Genomic DNA, 13,469 nt, shown 5'->3' with positions numbered 1-13,469 from the left:
GCTTCTTTCTAGGGCTGCTGATTAAACAAACTTCCCAAGGTACAATGATTTGTCAAAAAAATACATCAAGAAGAAATACAATATAAGGGATGCCAAGTCAAGTGATACTCCCATTGGAACCAATTCAAAGATGGATAATGATGAACCTAGTCCCTCAGTTAATGAGACCGTGTATAGAAGGATTATTGAATCCTTATTATACCTTACTATAAGAAGATTAGATTCTAGATTTCAGGCATGTCCAAAAAAGTCTTATCTGAAAGCAGCCAAGAGAATTCTCAGGTATCTAAAAGGGACAGGGGACCTGGTCCTGTTCTATCCATCTGGATACCTTTTTAATCTAATAGGTTATACTGATGCTGATTATGCTGGGTACTTGGTGGACAGAAAAAGTACCTCAAAATGGCTCATTTCCTTGGTTCTTCTCTAATTTCTGGGGGATCTAAGAAGAAAAATTCAATTGTAGCTTCTTGTTGTGCTCAATTGCTATCAATAAAGCAGAAATTGAAGGACTTTGGGATTGTATCTAACACTATTTCATTGATGTGTGACAATACAAGTGCCTAAACATGGCTAAAATTCTAGTGTATCATAAAAGGACAAAGCATAATGATGTGAGGCATCACTGCTTGAGAGACAATGTTGAAAAAGGGGATATTTGCATGAAATTTTGTAAGATTGAAAATCAAGTAGTTGATATCTTCACAAAGGCTCTTCACAAGGAATAATTTATGAAGAATAGGTTAAGGCTTGGTTTGATAAAGATGAATTAACCTACTTAGTGCTTCAATTTTCTCAAATATTTGATTATGATCAGGAGACATGTATCCTTGATGCAATTTGTACTTTTTGGTCTAACTCAATACCATACTTTTACAGGTATACACGTATAGTGAGTCACTTTGAAGGAGAACAGATGAGACAGACACAATATAAAAGGCTCACTCAAGCAAGAAAGGTACTTGGTCCCATCCCACAGATTAGTATCATTCATGTGCATTTTAAAAATTGCATAAATATCTGTCTGAAAAAACACATCTTTTTACTTGTCTGAGAGTTGTCAAATCCCCTGAAAAATAAAGAGTTGTACCTCTTGGGAATCGACACGTCCTATGCCCTTTAATCTCAATTGTTGCAACCTTTTCTTCCTTTAAATAAAAAACCAAATCCCTACTTCTACTTACTTTTTAAAATTAGCTTTAACCCCCCCCCCCCCCTCTTTCTCTCAAAAGTAAATCTTTTCAAAATTCTCTTTCCTTGTCTGAAAATAGCCTTCCAAAGTTCTTAATGGCTGTCAAAACCTTGTTTTCAAGCCCCACAAAATAATCCAAAATTATTCAATCTCTTTCACCCCAATCTGAAAACCCTCCCATTGTTTTCCCTCCCTACCAGTTTCTATGACTGACAAAAAGAGTCTTCCTCAATTCCCTCACAAGACTCTAAACCCATTTGTTCTCCTTTACCCTCCCCTACAAACCCATTGGTTTACTCGTCTTCATCACCAGTTTCTATGGGTGAGTCCATTATGGAAGAACCCCTAAAATGGTAAAACCTATCTCTGAAACGACTATAATTTTTTACCAAAGCAAAGCTTTTGGGTCACTCATGAAAGTTGAGTTTCCTTAACCTACTATTCCTTTAGAAAACCTCGAAATGGCTGACTATATATCCAATTAAAGCCCTTTGAGTCTTGTTGTCAAGTCAACTGATTGTTTACCAATCCATCTATGGAGTAAACTGTTAAAGGTGTTTTAGTGAGACAGTATCAAGGGTGTGCGATGGCTGCACAAGGCAATGTTCATGCCACACGATTGGGGGGAGGGGCACGACTGGAGCCATGCGCCTTGACCCACAGCACGACCCTCCCTTTCCAGACATAAAAATACATTTTTCCCTCATTAAATCAAGGGAAAAGTGGTCCTTTCACCCCCTATAACTTCTCCAATCCATTTTGTAACCCTAAATTCATTCTAAACTAGTAAAAATCTCTCAAATTCCTCATTCTATTCCTCCCAAGAATATTAAGAAAGATTTTTCAATTCCAAAGCTCATAGTTTTCAAACTCAAGGTTCTTATTAAATTATCAAAAGGTATGTAAAACTATCCGAACACTCATGAGCGTAAGTATGATGTTTTGAATAAACCCTATATTATATACGTATAAGTTAAGGTTCTGAAATTGATTGAGAACGAATTATGATACCCCTTTTTATGATGAAATTAGGTATTAACTTTGAGGTTTTCTATAAACTTTAAATTGTATTTATATGTATGTGTTACGGATTTTGAAGTGGATTTGAGAGCATGAACTGTAAATCTCCTTTTTTGATCATGAGATTTATTTATTAACTAGTGTTAGGGGCTAATTAATGAATGATGATAAGCTTGAATTTTAAATGCATCTTTATCAATTATTAATTTTCATTCTACATGTTTTCAAAAGGGTGTTTCTTATTTCAAAATGCACTCATTTTCTCGCGGAGATTATATGTGATTATAAAAGAGATGACCACCTTAAGAGTTAGGTTTTGAAAGAAAAATGTTTTACTTAAGCTTGTATAATTGTTTTGAAAGATAACTCTCAAGCTATATTTAAATCATCTTGATGGTCAAATAACATGGTTTTAAATAAAAGGGCTAAGGGCATGACCTGACATGATATGATATGACTTATAGGACTTGCAAGTCTTGGTATGCCGATACCAAATCAGATGAATGTCATTTTAGACTACAGACCATGTTTTATGAAAAATACAAATTTTAAGTGGCTAAAATATGCGCTTGAGAGAGTTAGGTGGCTAACCGAGAAGGCATTAGTTCAGATAACTCATAGCCCAAAATTGTGTTTTATCGATGCGAGAGTGATACTGTCCTGAAATACGGATGATCATTGTATACTTGCTTTATACTTTACCAGACCAGACACTCCAATTCCAGCGGCAAACTCAGATTGGGGGCTTGACCGACGAGTCGATGTCGGACCCTATATAGCCAGTAGGATTTTTTAGACCATGTTGAGTATGCCAACTAGCTCAGAACTAAAGCAAATAGTGAGTCTATATTTTATGAGATTGATTGAAGTTTTTTCAATTACGCCCATGTTCTTTGATCTCTATTATCTTAAATTATTTTCACAATGCTCTTGATTATTTTATATGAAATATATGTTGTTTTTGAATTATTTTGTATACCAATACATTTCAAGTATTGACCGTCCTTGGACGTCTACATTATCTCATTATGTAGGTTCTGAGGTTTAGTCCCGTGGTTCATAACAATAGTAGAACCTTCATAAATATCAAAATTGGTGAGCCATCCATCTTTTGGAAGGCATTTTATTCATATGTTTATTTCTTTCCATTTATGGTCTGGTCGGGCCTTGTCCAGGCTTTGACAATTATTCTGCAGTATAGGCTTCATAACTAGATTTGGTTATTGTTTTGTTACGACTTTATTGACAAAGTTTGCTTAAAAGATTTCTTAAACTTTATTATATATTCCACATTTTGTATGAATTATGCTTATGATAGTATGCTAAGGAACTCTCGAGCCTTCGTGGTTCGAAATGCCCGTCATGGCCAGGGCCTCAGCTCAGGCCATGACAGATAATCTCATTAAAGGCAAATAGGAAGTTTAATTTAAAATATTACTAAATATAAAATGATATCACTCTTCCTGGCACAGAAGGTGAGAGTTGGAGTAACCGGTAAAGTTATTGTCATGTGATCGAGAGGTTTTGAGTTGAAGATATGTAAATAGTATCTTCCAGAAATGTAAGGTAATATTGCGTACAATAAAACCTGGATTGTCCATTAGTGCACCGCACTATCCTTTCTTTAACCAAAAAAAGGCATTCTTCCCAGAGGCGGATCCAAGATTTCAAACTTGTGGGTCCCAACAAAATAAATAAGGTTGAAAAAAATTAAACAAAAAACAAGAAACCTCCACAAAGGTTCGAACTCATGACCAAAATAAACATGGCATGCATCTCAAGTATGCCCCTCTTACCACTAAGCCATCCCATTATTTTGTTACATGGTTCTACCTGTTAATATTTAAACTCATTGAGAATTTTTCTAATATAATTATAAGCCTTACGGAAGCAGTTGGGGGTTCGCGGGAACCCCCACCGGATACGTAGATCCGCCCCTGATTCTTCCTAGCACTAACTAAAAAAGAAAACTGGCACATAAATTGGAGATACATAAAGAAATCTCTAGTTTTAATTAGTTATAGCCTCCATAAATTCTTGATCATTCTCCAATGCTTGCAAAGTCTCAGGCAAAATACAAACTTCAATATCTACACTTCCTCCTTCTACACCAGGAAATAATGTAATTTTCCCATCACTTTTATTTGCCATTCCGCTCCTCACTGCAACTGGTTTTCCCCAACCAAAATCAGTACCATAAATATTAAACCTTGGAGAATGACTTATTCCCAATCTAGTATATTCTTCATTCTGAAGACTGAGTTTTTAGTGATTAAAATTGGATTTTCAGCCCAATCTTGGTACATTTTCACCACTTCTTCAGAGTTTTGAGCAACAACCATCTTGTTTATTTGCATTGCAGCCCATCCTAGTCCATATTTTAGTAGTTCCCCTGCTCTTTTCTTTACTTTCTTGTAGTGAAATGCATTTCCAAAATACCCTTCTGGAAGAGGAGGATTTAGCCTTGTTCTTGCACCTGTTGAAAAGATAATTAAGTATTCCTCTTGTCTCAATTTATATAATACTATTTTCTTTTTAATATGTCTCAAATAATTGAGGTTTGATTCTTTTCTGAAACCCACACATGGCGAAAGTTTTAGTGCATTGAGTTGTCCTATTTTTATATCTTAAACAATGACACACATTCATATTTAGAAATAATTTAGCTTCAAACATTGAATTTAACCTTAATGAGATTATTTATAGACTCACAAATTCCTTAATTTTGTTTTCAATCATAAATTTTACAAGTCTTTTTTTTTTCTTAAATATCGTATCTAGTCAAATCTCATCACATGAAATAAAATGAGAAAGCATGCATGTGCTTAGCAAAAGAAAGAGAACCAGATTCACGTGCATAACAAGCAGCATGCATGTGCTTAGCAAAAGAAAGAGAACCAGATTCACGTACATAATAAGCATACACGTGATGGAATGTATGAAGATATAATTAACTAAAAAGAAGAAAAAATATTTCAAACATATTAAATTTTTAAATGTGGTGAAAGATAATTCAATATCGTATTAAAATAGAACAATAATGGTTATGATGAATTTTACTTCCACATTAAAGAATATAAATTGAACTTGTGCTCGAAGCCTCGAACAAAGAAAGTCACACCTACACATGAGAAACACACATGTTAAATATATAAGGGATCAAAAAGGTCTAAATATGCCACCGAACTTTGAAAAATGGCTAAGTATGTTATCCATTACTAATTGGGGTAAAATATGAGCCTACCATTACAAATTGGTTCCAAATCCAAATATTTCCGTATTCACTAATTGCGAAAGCTTTCCAATATGTAGCCCTTTTTACAAGAGAGACTCAAATTTGCCCGAGAACTGATAATTATATCCATTGCCACTACAATATCATTGTCACCGTTGCAACCACTATCAGTCACTATCATCACTGTGGCCCCTCACTACTAGCAATCACTCCACTATCAAAACTAGCATTGTCACTAACTACCACAACAAATCATCCATCACCATACATTTTTTAGCCATCACTATCAACATCACCAACTACTAACATCTACCAACTTCACCAGCACCATCACTACCAACCGCCACCATCACGCTAGTTACACATACTAACCACCTCCATCATTATCCTATCACCATTACTAGCAACTAACCCATTATTACTTTCACTATCACTATAAACCATCTCGACCATCAGTCCGTTGTAAATATAAATGTTTTATTTTTCAATCGAATAATGATTTATTAAAAAATAAAAATCTTAATCTCCTATATTTAAATCTAGAAACAATAGCTTAATTATTTAAATGTGCATTCTATTTCCAACGCATTAATCTTAATAAAAATAAATGAGATTAATTAATTAAGAGTATACTTACCAATGATAATGTTGATGAAAAATTCTTTGTCATCATCAAGCTTCCGACAACGGGTAACAGAGCGCCATAGTTGAGCCACGAATGATTGCAGAGAAGAAATTGATTTAACATTCAAATTTTTCAAACAATTTCTATCATCCAGCTTTAGGGGAAGGTGAATAGGTATTTTCATTTCCTCCAGAAAATTACGTTCGAAAACAAGAATTTTGGAAATAATTTTACATCCACGAGAGATTTCGGACCAAGAATTGAAGAAATGCCAAAAACAAGTGCCATAACCTAAGTTATGACTCATAGTGCATCCAATTAAAAAAACATCAACCAACTCTGTTATTTGAACCCCAAATAAAGGCTTAGCAACACATTGATATTTCGAATATTCTTTAGTGGGAAAAGTGGTGAACAATAAGTGGCACCTGTGTATAATCAAAAATAGCAGATACAGTTAATTTTGGAGCACAGGCGTGGGTGAATTCTGCACCAGTGTTATTACAATTGATGAATGAAGAAACCGTGTCATCATCCATATTTTCGGTGGTCAAATGGCCGACTAAAGGAGGAAAAAAGTTTAACGTGCGAGAAAGAGATTCTTTTAAGTGGTCAATGAGTGATGATGATTTGAGAATATTATTATTTTCTTGTTTTGGTTTGTGGAAAAGGAAACCTTTTTGCATAGTGTCAAGAAGAAGGAATTGTAAATCCCATGGTGTCATTTCAATTTTAGAAATGTTTTTTGGGGTTGAAATTGATTCATTTAATGTTGCTCCAACTAAACAAGTGGAAATGATTTGAACTTCTTCGATCTCAAAGGAAAAGGATTTGAGGAATGAGGAGGAAGGGGTTTTGGCTTGGGATGGATTAGAAGAGATTTGGTGATTGGTTTACCTTATCTATACACAAATGATTAGGAGTCGACGTTCAGTTATTGCCAACATTTGATTTTTGTAATTTTTATAATCGATAATTAAAAATAGATATCAAATATCAACTTCTTTCATCTCTGAGAAAAGACTACAAGGAAGAAGTAGAAGACATTTATCAGGTGAAGTGGTAGACACTTCGTGATTGCTTATATACACCGATATGTTAGAAACTTTAACCTCGAAATTTCTTAAATTTTTTAGTAATTAATAAACATTCGAATACATGATAAAATGATACTTCTTCCGTCTCAAAAAGAATGACCTACTTTCTTTTTTAGTCTGTTTAAAAACCCTTTTTTCTTTTGCAATATTTTAATTTCAACTTTCCACGTGACATGTTTAGGACCACAAGATTAAAGGACATTTTAGTACATTTAATGTAGAGACATGATTTTTTATCCTCCCTAAATTTTAATTTGTCAATTGATATTAAATATTTATATTTGTATTTAATCATATATTTTGATCTTTATTTTTATTTTATTCTAATTTTCAAAATAATATAAAAATTAAATATATATATATATATATATATATATTTATAAATTTTAATAAATAAATTAATAGTTTTAATATTATTTTATTATATTTGTTTTTATCCATTTATAAATTCTTATTTTGTTTTGTTAAATATAAAATTAATTAATTATTATATTTATTATTATTCTTTGTTTATTTATTATTATTATTATCTCTATCTATTATTATTATTATTATTTTATTTTATTAAAAAAATATAAAAAAATAATAATAAATAAATTTTAAAATTTAAATTCAAATCCCAAACCTTGTCTGCAAATAACCGTTCACCCTATCTGCTTCCCCCCAAAAAAATCCTTTATTTAAGGATTTTTTTTCACCCAGTCAATTCTGTCCCGACGTATTTACACTATCAGAAACCAGAAAAACAATAGCAGAACATCAGAAAGAAGGAAAAATCAAAAAGAAAAGAGAGAAAAGTGTGAAGTTGAAGTCAAGTTTGTGTTCAAGTTTTTGGTTAAAACGTGCCTGTTGCAATTTTCGTTCAATTCATCCATACAGGTTTCTTTCCATTCTTATACTATTATTTCATAAATTACCGTTCAATGGCTTCATGTATCATCCAACATGCAAGAGTTTGATTATCGGTATTAATGTGATTATAAATTATACTGTAAATCTGATTATCAAAATATTTGAAACGATATATGACATACTTAGACATGTTTGTACTGATACATACACATCATAAATATAAGCATATACTTACCATGAAGTACACCGTCATACACAGTTACTTTTAATATACATAATTTCTCGTGCATTCATAATTTTGTAGATATTTTATTCCATTTGCATAGTGCATATTTTTGCATAATGTAAAAATTAAAAAATAAAGTAAAAAATGAATAAATAGAATCAGAATTAAAAATTATGTTTAAAAATAAAATGTAGAGGTCAAGAAATAAAAATGGAAGAAATGAATAGAATAAGAATATTTAGTATTTTTACAATGATGTTTTCGACGAAATCAGCCTTTTCATCAGATCTGGTTGCCGCTGGTGAATCAACCATGGCCGGCGAAGCCTAACGCTGCCACTGTCGCTGCCGCTGTCGCACCCCGCTCCCTTTTTCCGGTGTTAAACCCGGGAAGATTTACTCTAGATCTGTTCGTCGACGCCGTCTTCCTTCCTTCCCTTTTCCGTCGCTATCCCTCACACCGCTGCCACCCCCTTCCCCTTTCAAAACTCATCAGAATTTACTAACATCAGTAATGGTGAATAGCAGTAAAAGAGAGAGAGAAGAGGAAAAGAAATCTGAATATTTTTTGTGCATACGTTTGAGAAGTTATGTTTGTATGGTTTATTTCATAAATTGACAATCAAGATTAGTATAGTAGCTATCACTTTATATCTTTCATTAATATTATATTATTTTATTTGTGGTCAATAGTAAGACTTATTATTTTATTATTAAAAGAATTCTTTTTAATTGAAAATTGCAATATATCATTATTAAGGTCAGGTAGAATTTTTAGTAGGTACATCTTTAGCATTAAATAATTAGGTAAATTTTTAGGTCCGTTTAAAATTTTCTTCTCAATTAAAATTGCGGCATACGCATCTTTTCAAGACATTTTAAAATTCAAGAATGCAATAACGCACCTTAGCAAATTTTTTTTTTTCTAAAATTAATTTTCATCGATTTATTTAATACAAAAGTTTTAAATAAGTTTTAGTATAATAAAAATGAGCGAACTTAGGCCCAAACATAATTTATCAAAATAATTTAAGTCAAGATAAGTCAATAAAGCGATTGTGCTTGAACCACGGGACTCGAGGGGTGCCTCACACCTTCCCCTCGGTCAACAGAATTCCTTACCCGGTCTTCTGTTTTCGCAGACCATGATAAAGAGTCATTTCCTTTTGACTAGGGATTAAAAAAGGTGACTTGAAACACCATAACTCAATTCCAAGTGGCGACTCTGATAAATATAATCCCTACTCAATATTGTCACTTTAATTGGAAAAAAACTTCAACTCGACCCCTCGAGCTAAAAAGGGGTGTGACATCTCTGGCGACTCTACTAGGGATTAACTAGAATTCGAGCTTTTGATATTGACTTATACTTGTTTTAATTATTGTTGATATTGTGTTTGTTGGCCTTATGTGTTATTTGTCGCTTATTTACCGCTTTGATATTATCTGAACTATAATATATATTGTCTTCTCCCACGTACCCTCTCTGAGTTTCTGAAATAGGATAGAGGGAATGCAGCATATGCATCCCACCTTCTTTTTTAGATAGCCGGAGTGTCAAGGCACCTGGTGAAGGATATAGTCACACATGTTAGGTGGGGTTCGGATCGACAACGAAGGCGGTGTTGCCCTGCTACCGACCAAGTTGTCCCTCCCCGGCTCGAGTGTCCGCTCGGGTAAGCCAATCTAGACACCAATCCCTATTAGGTTTTAACTTAGAAAAACTGAAAACTCAGAATCTGATTATCCCTATTAAGTGCCGCTTTATTTGCATCATATGCATTTGACTTAGCGGGACTCGGCACAGGGGCCGGGTCTGTCTAGGACTGGTAACCTAATTTATAAAGACCAACATGTGCATCCTACATGCTCTTTGACATTTGGTTGGAAAGCTATTTATTTGTTGACCGGCTTTAGGCAATTTTGAAATGCGAGAGATTAATTTATCCTCAAATTTAGTTAAATCATTTTTTAAAGAAAAAAAAAATAAATAAGGAATTTTTTTAAATATACAGCAACATAGTTTTTACAATCTTTATGAACTACGAGGGTCTGATTCTCACATTTTAGTGGGATACGTAGGAAGTCCTTTCCAGGATACGACCTTATCTTTTGAAAAATTATTCATAGATTTATTGGGGAATATTTTTAAAATATGATTACTTTCATTATTATTTTTCTAATTCTCAAGTCCAAATTTTATATATATTTTAACAGCCCTGAATCTTTAGGGATCATGAGGCTAAGGTTTTACAAAATAATAATAATAATAATAATAATAATAATAATAATAATAATAATAAAATAAAAATATATTTCAGTAGCCCGGAATCTTTAGGGATCATGAGGCTAAGTTTTTACAAAAAAATATACATATATCAATTTTAACAGTCCTGGGTTATGAAACTGAAATTTTTATACAACTTCATACATAAAACGGTCATTCTATTTTTCTTTATTTCTGAGTCCTTTTATTTTATTTTTGTACTTAGGGAATATTGTCTTCAAACATATAGATAAAATTGTCTAGAAGTCTGTTATAACAAAGTTTTTGATAGAGTCAATTTAATTAAGTGTTTTTCTTAAAAAATATTATCAATCTTGATTCTCTTACTTTGGTTTTTGATAAAATTGTTCTTTGCAACTAAGTCCAAATAATGGTCGCACTAGGTTTTACAAGTTAAGTTATACATTCTTTTCAAAATTAATAAATTAAGTTTTGTCTAAGTCTAGATATTTATTAATCTTATGTCCCTATCAATAGGTATAAAATGTCTCCCCTTTTCGTGGAAAGCGTCCAAAGAGAAAGAGAGATAGGAGTATACCACTTCAGGTTGTGGATTGTACCCTTCAGCTTTGGTTGTGGTGGAATGAAATGGATACATTCGATTATGACGAGATACATAAGTATTTGGTTTTTTTGACGAGTATCATGAGAATCAACCCTAATAGGGAAGTGATTGTTGCATTACTGAATTTCTGGGACCCGAAGAATAATGTATTCCGCTTTTCAGATTTTGAGTTGACACCTACTTTAGAAGAGATAGCGGGCTATGTTGGATATGGGATATGCATCAGAAAAAAACTTATATCCCCAAGACTTATTTCGATAAAAAGATTTTGCAAGCTCATCAACATATGGAACAAAAAAGAAGAATCAATGTAAAAAGGTTGGGTTTCCTTGCAGTTTTTGTATGACAGATACGGAAGGCAAGAGGGGTTTGAAAAGTATGGTAAACAACTTTGTAATAAGGGAAGTTTTGAGGCTTGGAAAATTTACAGACGATTTGCATTCATGGTAGCCTTTTTAGGCACCATGGTCTTCCCAAGAAGAGAATAAAAATTAATATTTGTTTAGCGGGAGTGGTACAGATACTGATTAAGAAAGATTACACTATGGTACCAATGATCCTAGCTGATATTTACCGTGCTCTGACTGTTTGTCAGAAGGGAAAAAGTTTTTTTGAGGGATGTAATATCTTGTTACAGATGTGGATTATGGAGCATCTTTATCAACGTCCTACATTGACAAGGTTCGATCCCGAGTGATTTAATCACATCAACGATTACAAGGAAAGGATGGAGAAATATAAATGTCCAAAAGAAATTAAAGATTGGGTTAAACTTTTTCGTTCTTTGACAGCAGATAAAATCACTTGGAATCTATATTGGTTCCCTTGGAGGAAACTCATACATAGTTCTATCATTCGTCCGTTCTTGTTATTAATGGGTATTAGAGGTGTTCAACCGTATGTTCCATTGAGGGTTCTACGTCAGCTAGGCAGGCGTCAAATAATTCCCATAACGGAAAACATGACTGAGTTTGTATTTAAGGTCAGACCAGAGATTCCACTTCCAGAAGATTTGGCCCAGCAGATTTGGGAGGGTTGCCGTATCATGGGGATTGAAACAATGGTCATAGAGTGCGATAAAGGAGAAGTGCACCCATATTACCATGAATGGTTTAAAGAACAGTCGAGTCCGCCAGTCAGACCAGAAAGATCGGTTAAGGGACCTATAGATCAAGAAGCTGCAGTCAGGATAGGCATTGAAAGAGCCATGCGAGAACATCATGAAGACAACTAAGTTTTGAGAGCAGAATTAGAGCATGCCAGGGCAAAAATAGATGAACAACAAAGGGAATTTGCTGAAGAGAAAGCTAAGTCAGCAGATATTGAAGTTGCACTTCGGGGATAAATCAAGCTTGCTACCACTAGGGGGTCACACATTGCAGAACTTGCCGCATCTCGCCGACAACAATTGCAAGAAGTTGAGAAGAACATGCAAGAAGAATTTGATCGAGAGAGATCTCAATGGATCCGTGAAAAAGGAATATTACGCGAACAGTTAGAGGTTGCTTCTGCTCGTGAACAACGTGCAAGAGAGATGATTGATTTCCAAGATCGACAGGCCCAGGAATGGGATCAGGCCTTCAGTTCCCTTCGAGGAAAGGTCCGCCGTGTAGCACAGGATACTGCCAGAATGGGTTTAGATTATCAGTAGTTGGATTGCGAGGACTTTTTGGCACAAGTACCAGCTTTCGCACAGCGTCTCACTACTTCACTGAAGGACATATATTTGAGCTTGGGAGGACATATTAAGCCGAAGTCTCCTTGAGTAGATAGTTGTTTTCTTTGTCGTAGTTTTTCTTTTACCGTTTTAAAACTTCTTATTTAGATGTTATGTCTTTTGGTTTTCAGATGTTAGTTAGTAGGTTTTATTTTAGGAGTTGGGTCAGTTATTTTGTCATATTTATATTATAGAATGTAATAAAGTTGACTGTTTATTTCTATATATATTACATATGTTTTACCCCACTTACTTTATTTATTTTTTTCAAAAAAAATGCCTAAAATGCCGGAATGAAACACAAAGCCTTCCATGATAGGTTGGAAAATGAATATAGAAGCATGACATGTAACGGGGCATTATAATGTTTTAAATATATAACACTCGCCCGTTTGCTACTTGGTCACAGAAAGATAAAGTTATTGGTGGTTGGTTTGTGGTTTAAACTGGCATCACATCTGTATAACACCAGATACAAGGGTAAAAGAAGAATGACCCACAGAAAAGGTATAGGGTTTGATAGTGAAGAAGAGCAGAATCAGTTGATTTCAAAGGAAGTAGCATCAATGGAAGAAGTAAAGTCATTAAAACAACAGATAGCAGAGATGTATCAATCTTGGTTGAATGGACAAGCCCCGCCTTCTTCAATCCCTG

General features: G+C 33.8%; 1 pseudogene; it reads right to left on the bottom strand.

Annotated features, from left to right (window-relative positions):
• Positions 1-3,885: 3,885 nt before the first annotated feature.
• LOC107862556 lies at positions 3,886-6,935 on the bottom strand (annotated as a pseudogene).
• Between the last annotated feature and the right edge of the window lie 6,534 nt (positions 6,936-13,469).

This window comes from Capsicum annuum, chromosome 1, assembly GCF_002878395.1.
Source record: "Capsicum annuum cultivar UCD-10X-F1 chromosome 1, UCD10Xv1.1, whole genome shotgun sequence".
Taxonomy (NCBI): domain Eukaryota; kingdom Viridiplantae; phylum Streptophyta; class Magnoliopsida; order Solanales; family Solanaceae; genus Capsicum; species Capsicum annuum.
The sequence above is the reverse complement of the archived record's forward strand: the minus strand, read 5'-3'. Positions and strand labels throughout refer to the sequence as shown.